This window comes from Mastigoproctus giganteus, chromosome 3 (genome assembly GCF_048544385.1).
Source record: "Mastigoproctus giganteus isolate SK-2022 chromosome 3, ASM4854438v1, whole genome shotgun sequence".
Taxonomy (NCBI): domain Eukaryota; kingdom Metazoa; phylum Arthropoda; class Arachnida; order Uropygi; family Thelyphonidae; genus Mastigoproctus; species Mastigoproctus giganteus.
In genome coordinates, this window is record NC_143577.1 from 250,483,589 (window position 1) to 250,505,745 (window position 22,157).

The following is a 22,157-nucleotide window of genomic DNA, read 5'->3' on the forward strand; positions in this document are numbered from 1 at the left end:
TAAATCAATCATTAATATGAAAATACAATTAAACAACTGCTATTATCTATTATATGTAATAACAAGAAAACACTACTACATTTTTCATGTACAGCCAAACCCTTTTTGTTTAGAGTACAGTTAATTTTAATATTAACTACTGTACTTGCAAAAATTTGTCTCGTACCTTTTAAAGTGATGTAATGGCATCCAGAAAGTTTTAAATATGAGGAAAAAATTAATGACATGACTATTACGAACAGCCTTCTTCAGTACTTTGTTTCATGATGCATTATTAAACTACTAGTGAAGTAGCCAATCCTCCTTGCCTAAAAATCCAGCTGCAATTTTCTTGAACACCTGAAGATGCTTTCACATAAATCTTCTTGAAAGCATTTATGCCTTCACATAAATCCTCATGCACTAAACTTAAATGAAGCTAATTCTAATTAGTAATCTGTGATAATTTTTTAAGAGCTTGTCTTACTGACACAGGCTTTCCATGGAAGGAGCAGTGTTGGTCAAAAACAGTGGAATGTTTTCATACTTAATTCCATTCAGACAAACTACAAAATGAGTAGACTGTTGGAACAAACTTCCATCTGATGTGGAAACAGGCAGTTTGAATAAATTCAAGGAAGAACTTGACAAATTATTGGGGAGGAGGGGGATACAAGTGATGTGGGAGGTTTTTTTTTTTTTTTTTTTGGCTGATGCTTTATAAGCTTGCTTCCTTGCATCATATGCCACTGATAATTATTAGTATTTAGCAATGGTCACATGGTGCAAGGAAGCCTATGGCTTATGCTGCACCAGCCAAAAAAAAAAAATAAATAAATAATACCCACGTTCATGATAACACTCATTTTCTGTACAATATCCTTGGGTAAATAAATATGATCAATAATAATAACTTCCCAGAAAAAAAAAAAAAAAACTTATTTACCTGGACAATTCCCCTTTCAACCATGATAGCATTTAAAATTACATCGTACCTTTGTACAATTTCAGTTTAAAATCAGCTTAACCAGAACATTTCTTTCCAATGAACCGCACACTACACATTAATAAAATCTTACAATTACACAAAATGACTGTTTAAATACTGAACTCCAATAGTGCTTGTGAAGTTCACTTCATTCAGATACGTTTCCAAATGCATGTGACATCAAGAACTCATTTTAAATTAATGACAAGTACTCCATGATAAACTAATTTATTCTAAAAAGCATAAATGTTTCAAAACCTGTGCCAGTTCCTTGATCACAAGCAAGAATAATTAAATATGCTTGGCAATTTTGTTTCCTTCTATGTCCCTTCCCCTTAGAGGCCTAAAGACAGCAGCACTTTGAAATGTAGTCAATCTCATAAGCAAATCTTCATTACCCTCTATACCAGCAATTCCAACCAAAATGTAGTCATCACTATTATATTTATATTATATTTAACAAAGTACTGATAAATAACCAGAGCATGTCTTACGTTAGTAAAGCAAAAATCTTATGTTATCTTCACACAATTTTACTTCTAAATGCATATTTGTTGTTAGTATTGCAGCATATTTAAAATTTTATTTCACACTTTATTTGAAAAATTACTTCACCAAAAAAGAAGATATATTGATTGACAAATACATCAAGTATGGATTCACTGATTACTACAGCAGGAGTAGAAAGGACATGCATTCTTTCTAGTGAATTGCCAAAGCCAAATAAATTTAAACATAACTTAAAAAATAAACATAAACATGATCAATTTAAGAAGAGTAATTAGAATTAGCATTAGTAGAGGCATATGATACAAGAAAGCAAGCTTATGCAACATCAGCCAAAAAAAAAAAAAACAAAGAAAACACTTCCATTTCACCCCTCCGTTCGTTTGAAATACCTGTCCAGCTGAGACTTAAATTTTTTTAGGCTATCAACTTCAACAACAAGGGATGGAAGTCTGTTCCACCAACTAACTTTTTTTTTTTTTTTTTTTTTATGAGAACCCCAAACACGAGAGGTATTAGAACCTATAGTACTTAGTACCGTGCTTGGGTTGGAGGTTGAGAAGACGAAAGAAGATATTTGTTGATATTGGACTTGAACTTCTGTAGATTGTAATTTTCAGGAAATACGTATGAAGGAAGGTTGTTCCAGAAAACGGCAGTTGAATGAATAAATGAGGAAGATGAAAAGTTTGTTCTGTGGGTTTGAAGTTGGACAGTAAATGGATGTTGGCTGGTGGCGGCACGTGTTCGGACTGTTTTGAAAGAGAGAGCGGGAATTATAGAAGCCAATTCAGAAGAACCCCATGGAAGTATCTGTAGAAGAGGCATGCAGCAGAAACAGTAAGTCTATGAGAAAGCGAGTGGAGAGACTCTGTTAGAGATGAATCATTAATTAACCTAACTGCCCTCTTCTGAATGGAATCAAGAAGCCTGAGAGAGGTTTTGGGGGCACCACCCCAGATGTGGGAACAATATTCCATGGCAGGGCGAATTTGCGATTTATACAGAGTGAGCAGCTGTTTGGAAGAAAAGTCTGAGAGAGGTTTTGGGGGCACCACCCCGGATGTGGGAACAATATTCCATGGCAGGGCGAATTTGCGATTTATACAGAGTGAGCAGCTGTTTGGAAGAAAAGTAACGCCGAGAGCGAAAGAGGAAACCAAGTTTTTTTGATGAATAGGAAGCAATATTTGTAATGTGCTTGTGCCAAGAGAGATTAGAAGTCAGGGTAATCCCCAAAAGAGATATATCATTTTGCCTAGAAATCGGAGTGTCACTAAAGATAAGCATAGGAGCAGAAGAATCCTTTTTGCGAGATATAAGACAAGACTGAGTTTTAGAAGGGTTGAAATCAACTAAGTTGTCTTTGCCCCACTGGAGAATTACCTGAAGATCGGCATTTAAGGAATTGGCAGCAGATTTTCGAGAACTTGAAGCTGATTGAGCTGGAAAAGGTTTCTCAAAATGGAAAGTTGAATGCAATGTGCTATCATCGGCAAAACTATGGATAGGATTTCCAGTCAATGGAAGAAGGTCATTGATATTCAAGAGGAAAAGAGTGGGGGAAAGAACTGAACCTTGGGGGACACCGGCATTAGTGGAGAAGTTAGAAGACAGAGAGCCATCTACCATCACCCTCAGTGAGCGATCAGAGAGAAAACTGGATAACCAATTACTAAAAACAGTTGGCAAACCATAAGATGGAAGCTTGTTTAGAAGACCTTTATGCCAAACACGATCAAAAGCCTTTGAGATGTCAAGAGCAACTACTTGTGTTTCACCGAACCTTTCCATTGAATTAGTCCATAAATGGGTAACATAAGCCAGAATATCACCAGTGGATCGACACTGACGGAATCCATACTGGCGATCGTTGATCAGACGGAGGGTTTCTAGGTAGTTTAAGAGTTGGCGGTTAATTGATTTCTCCATTACTTTAGAAAGAGTAGAAGTAATTGCAATGGGACGATAATTGGATGGGAGGGATTTGTCACCCTTTTTAGGAACTGGCTGGATATGAGCAAATTTCCAAGCAGAAGGAAAAACACCTTTGGAATAAGAAAGTGAAAAAAGGCGGCAAAGAATAGGAGTAAGTTCAGGAGCACAGGTTTTGAGAACAAGTGGAGAAATACCATCAGGACCTGGAGCTTTCTTAGCATCAAGATTCATCAAAATCCTTCTGACATCCTTTTGACGGAAGACCACAGGAGGCATTGAATTGAGTGTGTTGGGAATGGTGGGAGGTGTTTTGCCAAGATCATTAATACATAAGTTGAAAGAAAAATGGGATGCTAGCAGGTCAGCTTTATCCTTCGCTGAAGTGACAACAGAACCATCTGGTTTGGACAGAGGTGGGAGCAGAGATGGGCAAAAGTTGCGGCCAATAGCTTTGGCAAGAGACCAGAATGCTCGGCTACCATTAGGGCAAGAAGCAAGTTTTCTACTCTTAGCCTGTTCCAACTCTAGTTTGGACTGATTAATAACTGCTTTACAATTGTTGCGAGCTTTGGTGTAGGCAGAAAATGAAACTGAAGAATTAGAAACAAGCCAATTACGATATGCAACATTCTTCTCTTGGACAGCCTTAGCACATTTATTGGAAAACCAAGGTTTAGATAAAGGACGAGATTTTAAAGTGGAGTGTGGGATAGAGGATTCCATTCCTGCAAGAATAATTTCACTGACATGATCTGAGCAAACGTTGACATCAGAAGTTTTGAAACAGTAATCATACCAAGGAAAAGAAGAAAAGAAGTCTCGCAGGTCATCCCATTTTGCATTCTTGTAATGCCAAACAATACGAGGTTGGGAATAGCCACGAGATGAAGGTTCCATTGGAGAAGAGACAATCACCAAGTTGTGATCTGAAGTGCCTAAAGGACCTCTCACTTCAACCTTGTACTTAGAAGGGTTGTTTGTGAGAAAAAGATCAAGCATATTGGCTGTATGATTAGGATTGTCCGGTATTCTTGTAGGTAAATGAACAATCTGTGCTAGGTCATTAGTAATTGCAAAAGCCTCAGCATCTCGACCTGCTGGGTCGGTGTGACTAGAAAACGGAAGCCAGCTGGAGTTGTGAACGTTAAAATCACCAAGGAAAATTACCTGACTGTTAGGAAAGCTGGACTGGAGAAAGTCAAGTTGCAAAGAGAGGAAGTCAAAGAGCTCCAAGTGATTAGTGGAGTTGGGAGAACGGTAGAGACAACAGATGAATTTTACACAATGAGGTAGAGAGATTTTAAGCCAGAGAAGATCAAAGAGAGGAGATTCCAAATTGCCAAGTCTCTGACAGCGAATATCAGAACGGACATATGCACAAGTACCACCTTTGAGGCGAAAGGAATCATACAGCAAATAATTTGGACATCTGAGATGAGCAGTAGTTGAATCAACTGATAACTGAGATTCAGTCAGAAAAAGTACATGGGGTTTGGAAGACTGCAAGTGGAAATGGACATCGTTGAGATTGGAATTGAGACCACGTATATTTGTGAAATGAATTAGGAAGTCCTTGGGAGGTTTAGATCTTTTCGCAGATAAGCTGCGAAATGGGGTCACATTTGCACATCTCCAGTCTATGGGTACCTCCCCAGAGTCCAAGGAAGCTCTCATAAGTATGGCTAAGGGTTTGCTTACTTGCTTTGCTGCCTCCTTTAATATAACTAGATAGATCCCATCCATCCCAGGTGCCTTTGTGTTTATCTTCAATAATTTCTCCTCCACTTTACTTTCAGTTATTACAAGATTATCTAGCTTACTGCCAGAGTTGAATACACCTCTGGCATTCCCCTCATTGAATAACTCCTCATGTGTGAATGTCATTGCAAAATATTCATTTAGTTTGTTAGCTACCTGAGCAGGATCATCAACAGTTGAACCATCGATATCAAGTGGACCAATCTGATTCATCCCCTTCCTTCTAGAGTTTACATAAGTAAAGAACTCTTTGCTGTTTTTCTTTGCATCCTTTGCCAAAGATTTCTCGTAATCTGCCTTCGCCTGCCTAACCTTTGTAACTTGGTTACAGACCAGCTTATATCCATCATAGGCTTCTGTGTCACATGTTAATTTGTATGTATACCATGCATTTTTCTTCTCTGCCATATGTCTCATTAGTTCATCTGACATCCATTTAAGCCTAAACCTTGAACAATATTTCTTAGTTGGCATGTAAAGCCTAATAGCTTCCAAGATAAGTTCTTTGAATGCTTCCCATTTTGATGCTGTTGGTAACATCATCAGTTGGTCCCACTGTATAGAATTTAAATACTGTCTCAGACCACCGTTGTCACCTTTACGAAAGCAAAAACCCTTCCCTTTACCCCTGATGGCAGTTACCTCTTTGAGTAAATCCCACTTCAGCACACTGTGATCACTGCCACCTAGTGGCAGTGATCAGTGTGCACTTTATCTGCACATTCTTAATGCATGAAGAATCACTACTGATAATCAGATCAAGGGTATTACTCCCTCTAGTTGCCTTCTGAACATGCTGATGTAGAAAACAATCATCCAATAAATCCACAAAAGCCTTGCTAGTGTGTGAGTGACCAACCCACAATTTCCATTCAATATCTGGGAAATTAAAATCTGCCCCATTATAAGACTGATTTACTGACCCACTATTTCCCTGTATAGTTTCTTATTATGCTCATCAGAGTCAAACTCCTACTCTCAATTTAATGAGAGTCATTAGGTCTAGAGTAATAATCTAGAGTGATTAGGCCTATAGCACACTCCTACTCTCGTAAAGTGCAAAAGTGTCATTTTTTTCCCTTTTTCTTTTTGATAAAAATATGAAAACAGCCTTCATTTGGCACATTCAATGTCATAATTTTAAAAAAATTTCCCAATAGAGGATCCCCTTTCTTGGATTTGAATTAACTCAGGTTGTAAAACCTTACCGAATTGTCAAAAAACGTCTCATTCTCAAAGGCTGGGAACTGTTCTTCTACACTGTTCATTGTGATTATGTCATTCAAGCCAGAAACCCACCGAGTAATCACACTTCTTGGAGAGAAGTGTGTGTGTGCTGCATAAGCTATGTATATATTAGTTATTTGTAGAAGAATAAGAGAAATGTACCTCAATATGTATACGTAGAACACTTCTGTATGTTACTCTCCAGAAATTAAAACGATTAATACAAAATGATTACTGTAAAAAAATCAATTGAACACAATTCAAAAATGAACTAAAATTCAAAAAACAATTTAAAAAATCAAAGTTGAACGTAAATTTTGAAAAAATGGTTTTCCTTCCTGAAGCATACAATGCTTTGTGTCATGATCACAGGAATGGAAATTACAGAGCATATGAGCTTGAATCTTAAATAGAGAGATTTGTCCTCATGCATGCAAGTGAAACACCACGATTATTTGTCTTCACGCATAAGACCACGAATCGGAGATTAGATATAGGCGATGAACATTAATAGAATTCAATCGACAGTTTCTTCGATTAATAGTCTAATATAAGACTATAGTGCATTTACGGCTCATGCCTCAGGCTGCGATAAAGTCTAGACTATGTATAAGTTAAATGCAAATGCATCATTAATACACACAGCCAATTCTAAATTAGCAAAATATTTGCAAAGGCGGCATCATTTTAAGTTATATCTCATATTGTGAATACTTCACAACTAGTTGCCATGATATTGCACTATTTCGAATAAGTGACGCTTCACCTGAAGGAGAAGACTAATGTTACTTATTCTCGGTGGATACCACCACCCAGACGGCACCGTTTCAGGGCTATTTGGCCCTTCTTCAGTGGGTGGGTAGGTACTCAAGTGATGCAATGAAGTATAACTCCATAATATGAGAGATGCCTGATGGTGTATGATGTATTAAGACTATGTGCACCCTAAATGCACTATAGTCTTAATACATCATACACCATCAGGCATTTCTCATATTGTGGAGTTATACTTCACAACTGTTTTGCCATCATTGCATCACTTGGGTACCTACCCACCCACCGAAGAAGGGTCAAATAGCCCTGAAACGGTGCCGTCTGGGTGGTGGTATCCACCGAGAATAAGTAACATTAGTCTTCTCCTTTAGGTAAAGTGTTACTTATTCGAAGTAGTGCAATATCATGGCAACTCGTTGTGAATCACAATGAGATATAACTTAAAACAATGCCGCCTTTGCAAATATTTTGCTAATTTAGAATTGGCTGTGTATTAATGATGCATTTGCACTTAACTTATACATAGTCTAGTCTTGTATCATTACGTTGGACAGCAAGTATTTTAGCCTTGTAAAATTAAAATGTATGTTTTTTTGTTAACGGCATGGAAAGCCAATTCTGATGCTGCTGTGTGAGAAGCATGAACTGAGGATGCATGCTGTTTTACACGGACAATGAGCAGAAATCGTGTGGATCCTTGGTAAGATGAGTTGCAATCACTGCAAAAAATGTATACCAAATCATTTATTTGTGTCGCGAAAGAGGAAAGGACTAAGCAATTGTTTAGTATATAGTGTGTAATTTCCGTATTGGTCTGGTCACAATCTTAAATTCGGTATCTTTAAAGAATCTGTTAAGCTGCTTGTGCCACTGTTCAACGTATGGGACAGAAATAAAGTATTGGTTGATGTTACTATTGTTGAAGTTTTTATATCCTATCCTTGGCATGTACCTCAATTTAGCGTTAGCATTAGTAGAGGCATATGATGCAAGAAAGCAAGCTTATTCAGCATCAGCCAAAAAAAAAAAAAAAAAGCACAACCACTACTCCCATTTCACCCCTCTGTTCGTTCGAAATACCTGTCCAGCTGAGCCTTAAATTTGTTTAGGCTATCAACTTCAACAACAAGTGATGGAAGTCTATTCCACAAACCAACTGCCCGCTGGCTAAAGGCAAATTTCCGCACATCTATCCGACATCAGTCCTTCCTCAATTTGAATTTATGCCCTCTGAGGTGATTATTCTGAGCAAGAGGAAGAATCCCATTGGCATTGAGCATGCTCAAGCCATTCAAAGCCTTATACACCTCTATCAGATCACCTCGCCGATGCCTAGTCTCCAGACTCTAATTTGCAAAACTTAAGCCTTTCTTCGTAAGAGCAACCCTTTGTTCCATTCACTAATCTTGTTGCCCTTTTCTGTACTCATTCCAGCAGCTCTACATCCTTCTTGAAATGAGGCCTCCAGACCTGTATACAGTACTCAAGGTGTGGCCTGACCAATGCCTTATACAAGGGAATAATCACATCCCTATCCCTGCTAAAAAATTCCTGTATATTATTGACAAGACACCATGAGCTACTCTTGCAGCTCGTCTGCACTGCTCAGAGAACTTCATATCTGCCTGCACAATTACCTCCAGGTCCTTTTCATTCTCTACCACTGTCAGCGTAGTACCACAGAGTTGATACGTTGATCTGGGGTTACTGTTTCCCATATGTAGTACTTTACATTTGTCAATGTTAAACCTTCATTTGCCACCTCTCAGCCCATCTGCTCAACCTTTCCAGATCCTGTTGCAGCAGCATAGCATCAGTAGTGTCCTTAACAACCCTGCCAACCTTTGTATCGTCTGCAAACTTGGACATTAAGCTTGATATACCATCATCAATATCATTTATAAATACAGAAAACAAAAATGGACCCAACACTGAACCCTGAGGAACTCCACTAATAACATTAGTCCACGTTGAGCAGTGTCCATTGATTACCACTTTCTGTCTTCTGCCACTCAACCATCCCTTTATCCATAGCAGCAATTTGCCTCCAATGCCACGCTGCTCCAATTTGTACAGCAGTCTTCCATGCGCAACAGTATCAAAAGCCTTTCTAAGATCCAAATATATAATATCAAAGTTATTCCCTGCATCCAGTTCTTTTGTGACTACATCATAGTATCCAATCAAATTGGTCAGACAAGACCTGCCCTTAACAAAACCATGCTGTGTCTGAGCTATAACTGAATTCTTGTCCAGATGATCCTGCAGTGCTTCTTTAACCAGTGCCTCCATTAATTTTCCTGGAACCGAAGTTAAACTAACAGGTCTATAATTACTTGTGTCAGCCTTTGATCCTCCTTTGTGAATTGGGGTTACATTTGCACATCTCCAGTCTATGGGTACCTCCCCTGAGTCCAAAGAAGCTCTCATAATTATGGCTAGGGGTTTGCTTACTTCCTTTGCTGCCTCCTTTAATATAACTGGATAGATCCCATCCACCCCGGGTGCCTTTTTTATGTTTATCCTCAACAATTTCTCCTCCACTTTCCTACAATAAAATTTAGTTTATTGTAGCAAGGGGGTAACTTGTGTTTAAGAATCTGCTGGTTAATATCTGTATTTCTGAGTCTAAAGCAGATTCAGTCATTGAATATTTTAGGCATTGAAAAATTGATTAAAGATAATAGCCCTTTTGTAGGTGAACGGGCGACAGCTGTTATAACATAGAAGCATACCAGTATTTGTTGGTTTACGATAGATTTTAAATTGGATTTCATTTGCATCCTGAGTAAGTGTGAAATTTAGAAAATTTAATGGCTTAGTATCCATATTTTCCTTTTCCAATGGAAAATTGAGTCTAGGGTTTTATAGTATTTAAAACCCTTTAAACAGACGATACAATTTGGGATTAAAAAAAAAAAAAAAAAAAAAAAACTACGATACATTATTTAATAATCTTAAGGGACTGCAGACTTGCCGATAACGATAATTTATTTTCACTGGATGTTACTTCTATATATATGAATGTAAATGTTGAATACACATATATTCTTTGGGATTATACCGATTAATTATATGAAGCTTTCTATTAAAGAAATTTTTTTTTACTCAATTAAAAACTTTTAGTTGAAGCCAACTATATCACCTTTTGAGGCAAAGTATATAAACAAATTTTTGGTTTGCCAATGGGATTGAGTCTAAGTGGCTTAACATTGGAGGTCTATCTTTCAATGATTCAGTGGATACATCTGACGCCTTCTTTTCTACCCCGTATCATATACTATGGGAGGTATTTAGACGATGTTCTGGTTATTACTGATAGTAGCACTATTCAAGACATTTTGCATTTATTACATTGAACAGTGGTACAAGCAGCTTAACAGATTCTTTAAAGATACAGAATTTAAGATTGTGGCCAGCCCAATATGGAAATTAAATTACACACTATACCAAACATCGTTCAGTCCTTTCCTATTTCGTGACACAAATAAATGACTTGGTATACATTTTTGCAGTGATTGCGTCTCATCTTACCAAGGATCCACACGATTTCCACTCATTGTCTGTGTATAACAGCATGAGTCCTCAGTTCATGCTACTTGTGCAGCGGCATCAGAATTGGCCTTCCATGCCTTACTGCCATTAACAAAAAACATACATTTTTATCCAACGAGGCCAAAATACTTGGTGTCCAACATAATTATATGAAACTATTAATTGTAGAAACTGTCTAAATTAAATTACATGAGAATTCTATTAATCTCTGATAATCTCTGATTCATGGTCTTTTGCGTGCATGCACAAAGACAAATAATCAGTGTTTCACATGCATGCGTGAGGACAAATATTCTTTCTATTTAAGATTCAAGCTCACATACTCCGTAATTTCCATTCCTGTGAAAACGACATAGTCGAAAAGCATTATCTGCTTCAGGAAGGAAAACAGTTTTTAAAAATTTATGTTTAACTTTAATTGATTTTTTACTGTAATCTTTTATTCGTCTTAATTTCTGGAGAACATCATATTGGGGTAAATTTCTCTTTTCGTATACATTTCAATTTGTAAATGAGTGTTTATGAATTCTTTTTAACATAAGACAAGTGTGAAGACTTGTATTACAAAACTCCAAAAAGAATATTCAACATAGATATAATCTTTAAACTCACAAATAAATGAGAACATCCTTGGAGAATGAACTGATAACACACACACACACACACACACAGTAGCCAGGTGGGAAGGAGCAGCAGTGCGTAGCACACGCTTCTTGATTAGACTGGGGTTCGAGCCCGTCACCACCACCAAATACGGAAAGGTCAGGGAATGACCACCACATATCCCGGAGCAATATGGCCTTAGTTGCTAATGCTCCTAAAAACCAAATAACACACAGAGTGTCTTGTAATCAGTCGACAGTGAGTAGATTTCTTTCCAAACTCAAGAATACTGGTTCTGCTGATAGGAAAAAAGGAACTGGATGTAAACGAGTCTGTACGCCAAAACAAGACCACGATTTGAAGTGCTTATGCCTTAAAAACCATAAAGCTTCTTCGTCTGAGCTGAAAAGGGAATGGGAAGAACATACAGGAGTGGTAGCAAGTGCAGTAACAGTCAGAAGACACCTCTTCAAAAATGGACTTGTAGCCTAAGAAGAAGCCCCTCCTCACGCAAAAATGAAAAATGCCCGATTAATTTGGTAACGAGCATGTAAAATGGACCCCCCGAGCAGTGCAAGTCAAGCTATTTTCTCAGATGAGAAGAAATTCAATCTGCATGGCTCTGATGGGAGACAAATGATTCGCTGTAGATGTGGTGAAGAATACCATCCAGACTGTATGGTGCCTACAGTGAAATTCCCTACCAGCCAAATGATATGGGGGGTGCATTTCGTATTGCGTCTGTAGTTTATAAAAGGTTCCATAAATGCCAATGGATACCTGGCTATATTGGAAGACAAATTGCTGCCAACCATTAGAGACCATTTCAACCTGCCAAGAAACTGCATATTTCAGGATGACTCTGGTCCTTGTCATCGGGCAAAAAGTGTAAGTAGGCACTTCTGTAGTTACTTTAGTTTCATTTCTGCATTAGAGGTTCAACGGTAATGTGTTTACATTTGTTAGAGGTGAAAATATGGTTGGAAGAACAATCCATTACAACTCTTAGCTGGCCAGGAAACAGCCCGGACCTGAATCCTACAGAGAACTGTTGGCATCATGTGGAATCCGCAGTTGCCAGAAAGAAACCAAAGACCCTTCGTGAACTTCATGAAGCCATAATTAGTGTGTTATGGAACCACGAACTATCAGTTGATTATCTTCAGAAATTGATCTTGTCGACAGTGTGTGGCTGTCATTAGGGCCAGAGGCGGTTCAACTAATATTAGTTTGAACCCGATGAACTTTTCATTTTGTTTTCCATTTAAAATGATAAACTGAAGCAAATTGAGGGGGTTTCTGATAACATTTCGGCCATAATTGTCGTTTTTACCAGAACTGTTGTATAAAAGTTGCAAATGTTCATTTTGGGATATTTTGAGGGCACCTGTCAAATATTACTTAGCTTCCTTAACGATTAATAAGTAACTTTTGTTTATACAGTAAACCCCCGCTATTCGCGATATCTGTATTCGCGGTCGCTGATTTAATATAAAATGAAACCTTAAAAAAAATTTTTTTTTTTGGTAATTAGTTATTTGGTTTTTAGGAGCATTAGCAACTAAGGCCATATTGCTCAGGGATATGCGGTGGTCATTCCCTGACCTTTCTGCATCCTCCGTATTTGGTGGTGACGGGCTTGAACCCCGGTCTAATCAAGAAGCGTATGCTACGCACATTTCGGCCATAATTGTCGTTTTTACCAGAACTGTTGTATAAAAGTTGCAAATGTTCATTTTGGGATATTTTGAGGGCATCTGTCAAATATTACTTAGCTTCCTTAACGATTAATAAGTAACTTTTGTTTATACAGTAAACCCCCGCTATTCGCGATATCTGTATTCGCGGTCGCTGATTTAATATAAAATGAAACCTTAAAAAAAAATGTGAATTTTAGTTAGTTAGTTATTTGGTTTTTAGGAGCATTAGCAACTAAGGCCATATTGCTCAGGGATATGCGGTGGTCATTCCCTGACCTTTCTGCATCCTCCGTATTTGGTGGTGACGGGCTTGAACCCCGGTCTAATCAAGAAGCGTATGCTACGCACTGCTGCTCCTTCCCACCTGGCTATGGAGGCGAATGTGAATTTTAAAGCACCGTGAACATTTTCCGCCATAAAAAAACATGGGCATGGCTAAAATTATTTTTCTCGGTCAAAACAGCGCCCAGTGGGTGGGGGGGGAGGAAGAAGGGTGACAAAATCGCGATCGTGGATGTTTCTCGCTAAACCTTGTTCAGTATGTGTTATGCGCTTGTCATGGAAGGTTTCGTCGTTTGCTTTTAATTTATATGCTTATAAATTGAATAAATTTATCAATTTATAAATTGATATGCTTACAAAAGTGATAAATCTACCGTTTTGCAGTGTAAAACAGACTTTTTCGAGTGTGTTAACGGAAGAAAGTGACTTTATTGTGGACAAGGTCTTTCTAATCCATACAAAAATATGGCTACGAATAACAAGGGAAATGTGAAAAGATCAAAGAAAGTGATGACATTAGCGAATAAAATTGAGTTATTACACAAAATTTCTAATGGTGAAAGTGTCTCCTCAGTGGCAAAACATTATAAAAATCAATGAGTCAACCGTATGGTCAATCAAAAAAATCGGAAGAAAAAATCCGCCGTAGAGTCTGTGAAAACGCGCTAATCGCTTCAAAAATTTGCTCTGTAACTCATAATGTTAAATTAGAAAAAATGGAAAAAGCTTTAAATCTGTGGATAGGAGACCAAACTCAAAATAAAATTCCGTTAAGTTCACTCATCATTCGTGAAAAGGCAAAACTCCTTTATCAACACTTTAGCGAAACTGGTGATAGCACTGGCGGGATAAGTTTTTTTAGCTAGCAAAGGCGCTGGTTTGAAAGATTTATTTGAAATTTCTAATAAATATTATATTTAATATTAAATTGTTTCTTATTTTCATTTCGATGCCATATGCTTGCATTTCACTATGTACTGTCTATGTACATAGTCATATTATGAAGGTACATATAATACATACATAGACAAAATTTTAGACTAGTTTTTCTTATATATTTCATACTTTGGAACGGAACCCCTTTATTATTATGGGAGCCATAACTCAGTATTCGCGGCATTTCTCAGGAACGTAACCCCCACTATTCGCGGGGGTTTACTGTATTTCTATTTGTGATGTTAGTCATTAATGTAACATATCATTGCTAAAAAGGGTTAGAAATGTGAAATTCCTAGGTAAATGCACTTTCTTTGAACACCAGTGTACATAGCCAGTTATTTAGCCCTCGCATTGTTGCTTTGTCAAAAGCAAGATTGAAAAGGCAGGTTTTTTTTTGTTTTTTTTTTTTTGTTCATTTCCAATACCATTTCTTTATGAAAATGAGGGCCTAGATCTCTAGGAAATTTCATAAGATATGGTACTTTTACCAAATATCATTTGATGAGCAATTTTACTGTTCAGAAGCATACGCTCAAACTGCTTGCATACTATGTTACAGAATGAGGAAAGAGTAACTACATTCTGATGTAACTACATCCATAAGCTCCAGAAGAATCTTTCACCATTTGGAAGCTAACTTTCATTGAACTTAGTGTCTGGTGGCATAGTTACAGTTTCTTCTAGAAACAACAAGCTATTATTTCACTATAAATGATACATTTTATCTGAGGTCAGAACTCTTATTTCCCATAAATCTTAAGGTGGTTGCACAAACATTTTCACTAGGCAGTTCAATCCTATTGAAAACTATTTTGAAAATAAAGCACTACTGTAGTGGGGAATGAAAAAAATTACACAACGAGTTCACCCTACAGCAATGTAGGGTGAACTCGTTGCAGTACGATGTAATTCGTACTGCTGACCTATGGTGATGGAATAATTTATTATTCCATCACCATAGGTCATCAGCATTCCCAATTCTAATTATACTCCAGGTATTTTGATATAAATATGGAATTGTTTCATTATATTACCAGATGCAAGATATCTCCCTAAATTAGCAATCAAATTTAACAGCACTGTTTCAGAATGATAAAGAGAAAGTAACTTCTGGAAACATCAATCCTAGCCTTTAAAATCTTCACTAGTGAGTGGCTGTCCTGTGAATTGCAAATGCTTATCCCTGTTTAGTACTTGAGATTAACCCACTGGTGTTAGCACCCAAAATGTAGCCCTCATGGGTAGCACAGTTGGTTGGATTGCCATCCTCCCCACACTGGGTGGAAAAGACCCGAGTCCTGTCAATGATGGGAGGAATTTTTATGGGCCTTTTTTACAATGTGGCTGAGTTCGGTCTAAGGCAAAGGTAGCATAGTTTTTCTCCTAGAAACTCAGCTTTTTATCCAGCAAACAGACTTCAGAACGCATGCAATTTAAAGACAACATTCATGGAGAAATATTGTATTAGTTGCAGATGCTCCTAAAAAACTATTACTACTACCAAAAGGCAGCAAAAATGTTAATTGTCACCTGACAGGTCAGGTGCCCAATTTTCTTTTCAATTTCTGGAATATTTCATTGTTTCATAATGGATTGCAATACTTATTGCAAGTACTTTCAAGTTTTAATAAAAAATTTAATTTTAAAAAATGCTATGTTTCACACCCTTTATTTTCAAAATAGAAAAAATAATTCTGCTGAAACTTGTAAAAAGAAGTTTTAGAAATAACTAAGAAATATCAGTAACTTATTCTCTTCCATTTCCCAGTTTAAAAAAGACCAATAGATGTGCAAAATTTTGAAACGTGTACATACATTTCTGCTTATTATGTACATAAATATTAAAAAAAAAAAAAAAAAAAAAATTTGATACTATTAGTTACTTCCATTCTCAGGTTTATTTCAAATCTGTGAAGTGCATCAGATTTGAAACTACATATCTTGCTTCTCACAATGTAGCATTGAAAGGATATACAGTAGTTTCATTTTCTTGCTTTTTAGGGTCTGTAGTCTAACAAGGGACCCTTATAATGTCACTTGGTTGTGGCTGTCCCTCCATCCATCGCAGCATTGTATCTCTGGAACCACTCAACCTATTGACTTGAAATTTTGCATGGGTTTGTACATGTGGGCCAACATAACGCCATATTGATCATTGTTGACCAAAATTTGTCTGAGAAATGGGGGGAGGTAAAATGTGGGGGAAAAAATGTCAACAAACTATAGCTTTGGAAATTTTTAATTTTAAAATTGTATTTTAAACTTACTCAATGAGTAGGTTTAAAATATAATTTTAAAATTAAAAATGGCAGCATCAGAGAAGAAAATGAGTAATTTTTGTGTCTCCCTTCTCTCTTTCCGTCGATAATGGAGCTGAAAATTTAAAAATCACATTAGCTATGCGTTATTCGATGCTTATCAAGGGAAAACTATTCTGATTGAAATCTATCATTTACTTTTTGTGTTAAAATTTTAACAACTAATTTTTTTTTTTTATCGCACTTTGATAGCGTGCTTCTTTGTACTAAGTATCTCTCCTTTTGGTGACAAAAAGGTTGCTAAATAGTTAATTAATAATTCTATAAAGGTAATTTATAAATTTTGTGACAAGAAGTATTTAACAATTTTCAAAGCTGGAGTTGTCCTGGCAAGGAGGTACTCAGAGAGACAGTGTTGAGGTGGCAGTGGTAGGGAGGTGCCTGTGTGGAGTCTTGCACGGCCCTCACCTGCCAGTCGCTTCTCCCCCAAGACTTTAATCTTTTCTCCAGGAAAAAGTCAGAGTCGCTTCTCCCACCCATCATTCACAACAACTAGAAAGACTCAGACAACGTTTTCGTTAGTTTCTCAGTTTTAGGCCAAGCTGGGGTACTAGAAACTTTAAGTTACCATAAAGCTCTCTATTTGAGATGCTACACTAATGACCATTTGTGACTACGGACCCTTCATCCCGAGTGCCCGGCACTCAGTAGTTGACAGATTTATTTTTTTATGAAAGTTATTAGAATCTATAGTACAGCAATATCCCCGACTTACGCGAACTCGGAGTTACGCGGTTCTTGATTTTTTCGTTTGGCAACACTGCTGCCCACTATCTTCAAGGTCGTTTTTCATATGCTATCGATATACGATGCGACGACGGAGAGTGAGAGCGAAAGATGAACAAAATTCAACTTTGCTGCCGCATGAGCTGCACACATATACAAGAATTTGTATTCCAACTGTCATATTTATATGTGTGTGTTCGAATTCGTGCTCAACTTTTGTTGGAAATTACATCGTTTTCACGAGAGAAATGGATCGCATCGGTCGAGCCATATATCGATGGCATATGAAAAACAACCTTCAGCGTTTCTCTTGCTGTGATACGCATTGGACATGGTTCGCACGAACTTTACATGCACAATTACGATTCCAAGAAAGTTAAGATTGTTTTGTTATACGTTTTCTAAACCCTTAAAAAAAAAAAAAAAAAAAACTGTCATTCAAACGAAGTAAATCTGATTCTCCTGCCCCTAGTAAGAAAAGGAAAACAATATATCTTTGGAATGTAAACTTAACATTATCAAGGATTTTGATAGCAGAATGAAAATTTGTGAATTGGCAAAGAAGTTTGAGCTACTGGAATCCACAGTAAGAACAATCATAAAAGATAAAGAAAGAATTCTCGAAGCAGTGAAAAATGCTCAATTCTTGAACTCAAGCATAATTCATGAAGTCGTGGTATTATTGCTGAGATGGAAACAATGCTGAAATTATGGTGTGATAATCAAGTAGAAGTGAAGAATTGTCCAGTCAATCAGAACACTGCGTGCTATCAAGCTAAGCTGATTTTTGAGAGGTTGAAAGAAGAAGCTGGGGAGGCAGGCAAAGATGAAAACTTTGTAGCTAGTAACGGTTGGTTCAACCGATTTAAAACTCACTGTAACTGGCACAGTATCGTGGAGAGGCAGCAAGTGCCGATAAAGAAGCTGCGTCTTCTTTTCCTGAGACACTCAAGGCTATGATAGAAGGTGACTATAGCAGTGAAACCGTATTTAACGTGGATGAGACTGGCCTGTTCTGGAAGAGATACCTAAAAGAACTTTTATCGCGTTCGAAGAAAAAAAAAAAAAAAAAAAAAACCACCTTTCCAGGCTTTAAGGTTTCCAAAGACCGATTGACAGTGATGGTTGGCGGGAATGCAGCTGGTGACTGCAATTTAAAACTGCTCTTAATTTATCTCTCTAAAAACCCAAGAGTTTTAAAAAATATATCTAAAATTAGCTTACCAGTGATTTGGAAGTCAAATCATAAAGTTTGGGTGACAGCTTCCTTTTTTGAGGACTGGTTTGGTCACCACTTCATACCCAAAGTCGAACATTATTGCAAGTCTAAACAGATTCCATTTAAAGTGATGCTTCTTATTGACAATGCACGTGGTCACCCTCCTGCCACCCTAATTAATTTGGACCCACGTGTGAAAGTTGTGTTTTTGCCTCCAAACACAACCAGCTTGCTTCAACCGATGGACCAGGGAGTCATCAAAACATTCAAGGCTTACTACACGAGGCGTTCATTTGCACGTCTGAATGAAGCTATGAGACAAAATAGTGAGATATCTGTTAAAGACTTTTGGAAACAATTCAATGTTTTAGATGCCGTAAGAATCATTGAAGAGTCTTGGGATGAAATTCACAAAAAAACATAGAATGGTGTCTGGAAGAAACTGTCCATTTTTTTCAAAAACGAGACGAAAACAACGCTAGAAACTGATCATGTCGCTCATGTGATAGAAGTTGTAAATCTTGCCAGGCTTGACAGATTTGGAAGTCAATGGTGATGATGTCAACGAGCTGTTGGATTCACATAGTCAGGAGCTGACAATGAATGAGCTCATAGAGATGCGTGAGCAAAATGTCACTGAAGTATCCGACACTTCAGACCCAGTTCCACCAGAAAAGCACACATGACAATTGCAAGCTTGACAGAAGGTCTCAGCTCAATTGAAAAGGGCTTAATTTTAGAAAACAGACTCCAACGAAGAATGCATTATAGCTACAAAGCAAGGAATAAAAAAAATCATTAGCTTGCTACGAAGAAATTGCGTGAAAAAAAGACGGTGCAGTGTCGTCAGACGAATTTGTTAGATTTTATGAAGCCATCGACATAGAAATAACTTTTTTACATAACTCATTTATTTTTTAATACATATTTTGTATTAATATGTATAAAGAACTGCAATTTTATTAAACATTTTTCTTCTAAACTAGTGTTTTTGTTAGTCCTTGGTCCCAATTAAACAAAATTTATATGTATTTATATGCAAAGTTGTACCCCGACTTATGCGAATTCGACTTAAGCGATTTTCATCGGACCCACCTATCGCATAACTTCGGGGTATTACTGTACTTAGTACCATACATTGGTTGAGAAGATGAAATAAGATACTTGTTGACATTAGCTGTATAGTCACTTCTGCCATAACCTGCACTTTTGCAATGTGAATTTGTTCCAACGCAACTGATATATTAGGGAACAATGCAAGTATGAGATTTTCATGTTGGCTATGTGCAACTTCGTCTGCAAGTAACGCCAGGTGAATGCAAAACCCGGCACCAAGCTGAACATAGCAACCTGTGCAGCAATACTTACAAGTTTACAAAATGTCAAATGTGCAAGAGCTATATTTCACATTTATTGTAGTTGTATGGTCCGAGATACACCGGTCATTCGCTGTATTCACAAGATAACAGGTGATACTGCAGGCCAATTCATGTTTTCAGGATTCACATTTTTCTATTCGAATAGAAATTTTGTGAGGCATGACAGCGTGAGCAGAGAAGCACATTTTTGGAGGTCACTACCATAAAATAATAAAAACAATTAACAGTTCCTTATTAATTGGGCTCTGTTAGTTCAATCTAATTATAAATGGGTAGTAAACTCCATCTTATTACTTTGATTTGATTTTATTGGTGCAAAAACAACTATGGTTATACTGCACCAAGAAAAGATTAAAATATCAACAAAAATTAATTCTGGTAACCTTTAAAAACGTTACCTCGTCAAATTGTTATTTATATATATAAGGCAGTATAAGTTTAAAGGTAAATTATCCAATTTATATATGTGTGTATATATTAATAGCTTGTAAAAACTTAAACTGCTGACACGTGGTCGTTGTCTGATAAAATCTGACTGAGTGTATAAGGCTCAGTCGGATGAGTAAAAGCGGTAAAATATATATTACGAACATGGGTAAAATGAACGCAATCAATTAAAATATGCTTTATTGATAAAATGGTGTCGCAAGACTCACACATAGGAGGGCCATCTGCCCTCAGCAGAAACGAATGTGTCAGATGACTGTGTCCTATGCGGAGTCGAGCAGACAACTTCCTTGCTCAGATTCCTGCGCAGACTGGACTGCCATGTTTCTATTACAGGCTTTATCTGGTATAATTTATTTGTTCTCTCTCTCTCTCTCTCTCTCTCATAGTTCTTGCCATTGGGAATATATCTTGTTGCATATTATTTGCCTGTAGTCTGTATAGGGAACTGACAGGCAACGATTATTAGTGGGAGCTGCTGATTTGGCTGCAGTGTCAGCCAAATCATTTCTCCTTATCCCAATGTGGCTAGGAATCCAGCAGAAGCGGATATCAAACTTGTATTCACAAAGAGAATGTATCTTCTGCTGAACCCGACAGAGAACTGGATGAGAGTTGTGTCTCAAAGATAATAAAGCCTATAATACACTCAAAGAATCAGAATACAGGCATACCTCGAATAACGAATAGGATGCGTTCCACGAAATTACTTCGTTAAGCGAAACTTCGTTTTCAGAGGTAAAAATACTATGGCCAGAATAGGGATACGTTCCTACGTAAAGAAAATGAAAAGCTTTTTTTTCGAACAAAGAAAAGTTTTATTAAATAAACAGTCAACTTACATACAAAGTGAAATCACATTTTAAAATATGAGTCTAAAGTTGATTGCTTATGCTTTTTTTCTCTTTCATTTAACAATTGCCTATACGGAGTTATTGCATTTAACACTGATCGCTTAACAATAAAACTTCTTCCTAAATCAGGATCATTTTCACTATAAAAATTTAAAACGCTTTCAATGTCATTTAAGCACCTTTTTAAATCTTTGGTTGTTAACACTTTTTCAGCAGGAACTTCTTTAACTTCGTCTTCATTATCTTTGTCTTCGTTGCTAACAAGGTTTTCTAAATCTTCCACTGAAAAACCATCATCTTCTGCATTCAATAAATTTCTAACATCCTCTTCATCGACATTTTCGAAACCTATTGATTGAGCCATCTGGATCTTCATTTCTAATTTCTTGGATGTTATTTTCTTCTTCTAGTACAACTTCTGGCCATATTTTGCGCCAAACTCCATTTAAGCATTTCTTAGTGACTTCTTTCCAAGAACTATCAATGTTTTCAATTGCATTTTTAATGGTGTAGTTTTTCCAAAAAGTTTTAACTGTCATTTCCTCTTTATCCTCTAGTTCAGTTAAACTGCTTAATGTTCGACGCAGATAATAAGCTTTAAATGATGCTATTACTCCCTGATCCAATGGTTGAATCAGGGAAGTTGTGTTTGCTGGAAGAAACACAACTTTGACAGGAATGCATGTGTCCAACGTGTTAAGATCAGTAGGATGTCCCGGAGCATTGTCTAACAACAAAAGAGCTTTTTCTTCAAAGTTGTTTTTTTTGACAATACCGTTTTACTTCAGGACAAAAGTGGTTAACAAACCAATCAGTAAATAACTCCTTGGTAACCCACGCTTTTCTATTTGCTTTCCATATTACAGGTAAATTCATTTTTATGTTACCTTTTAACGCCCTCGGATTTTCTGAATGGTAAACTAATAACAATTTTAATTTATCATCGCCAGAGGCATTTGATCCA

At 37.0% G+C, this 22,157-nt stretch overlaps 1 protein-coding gene across 1 annotated transcript in view; it reads right to left on the reverse strand.

Annotated features, from left to right (window-relative positions):
- The window catches only part of LOC150089025 (small integral membrane protein 14), a 77,039-nt gene that overhangs the window by 7,076 nt on the left and 47,806 nt on the right, over positions 1 to 22,157 (reverse strand). The window lies entirely within an intron of this gene.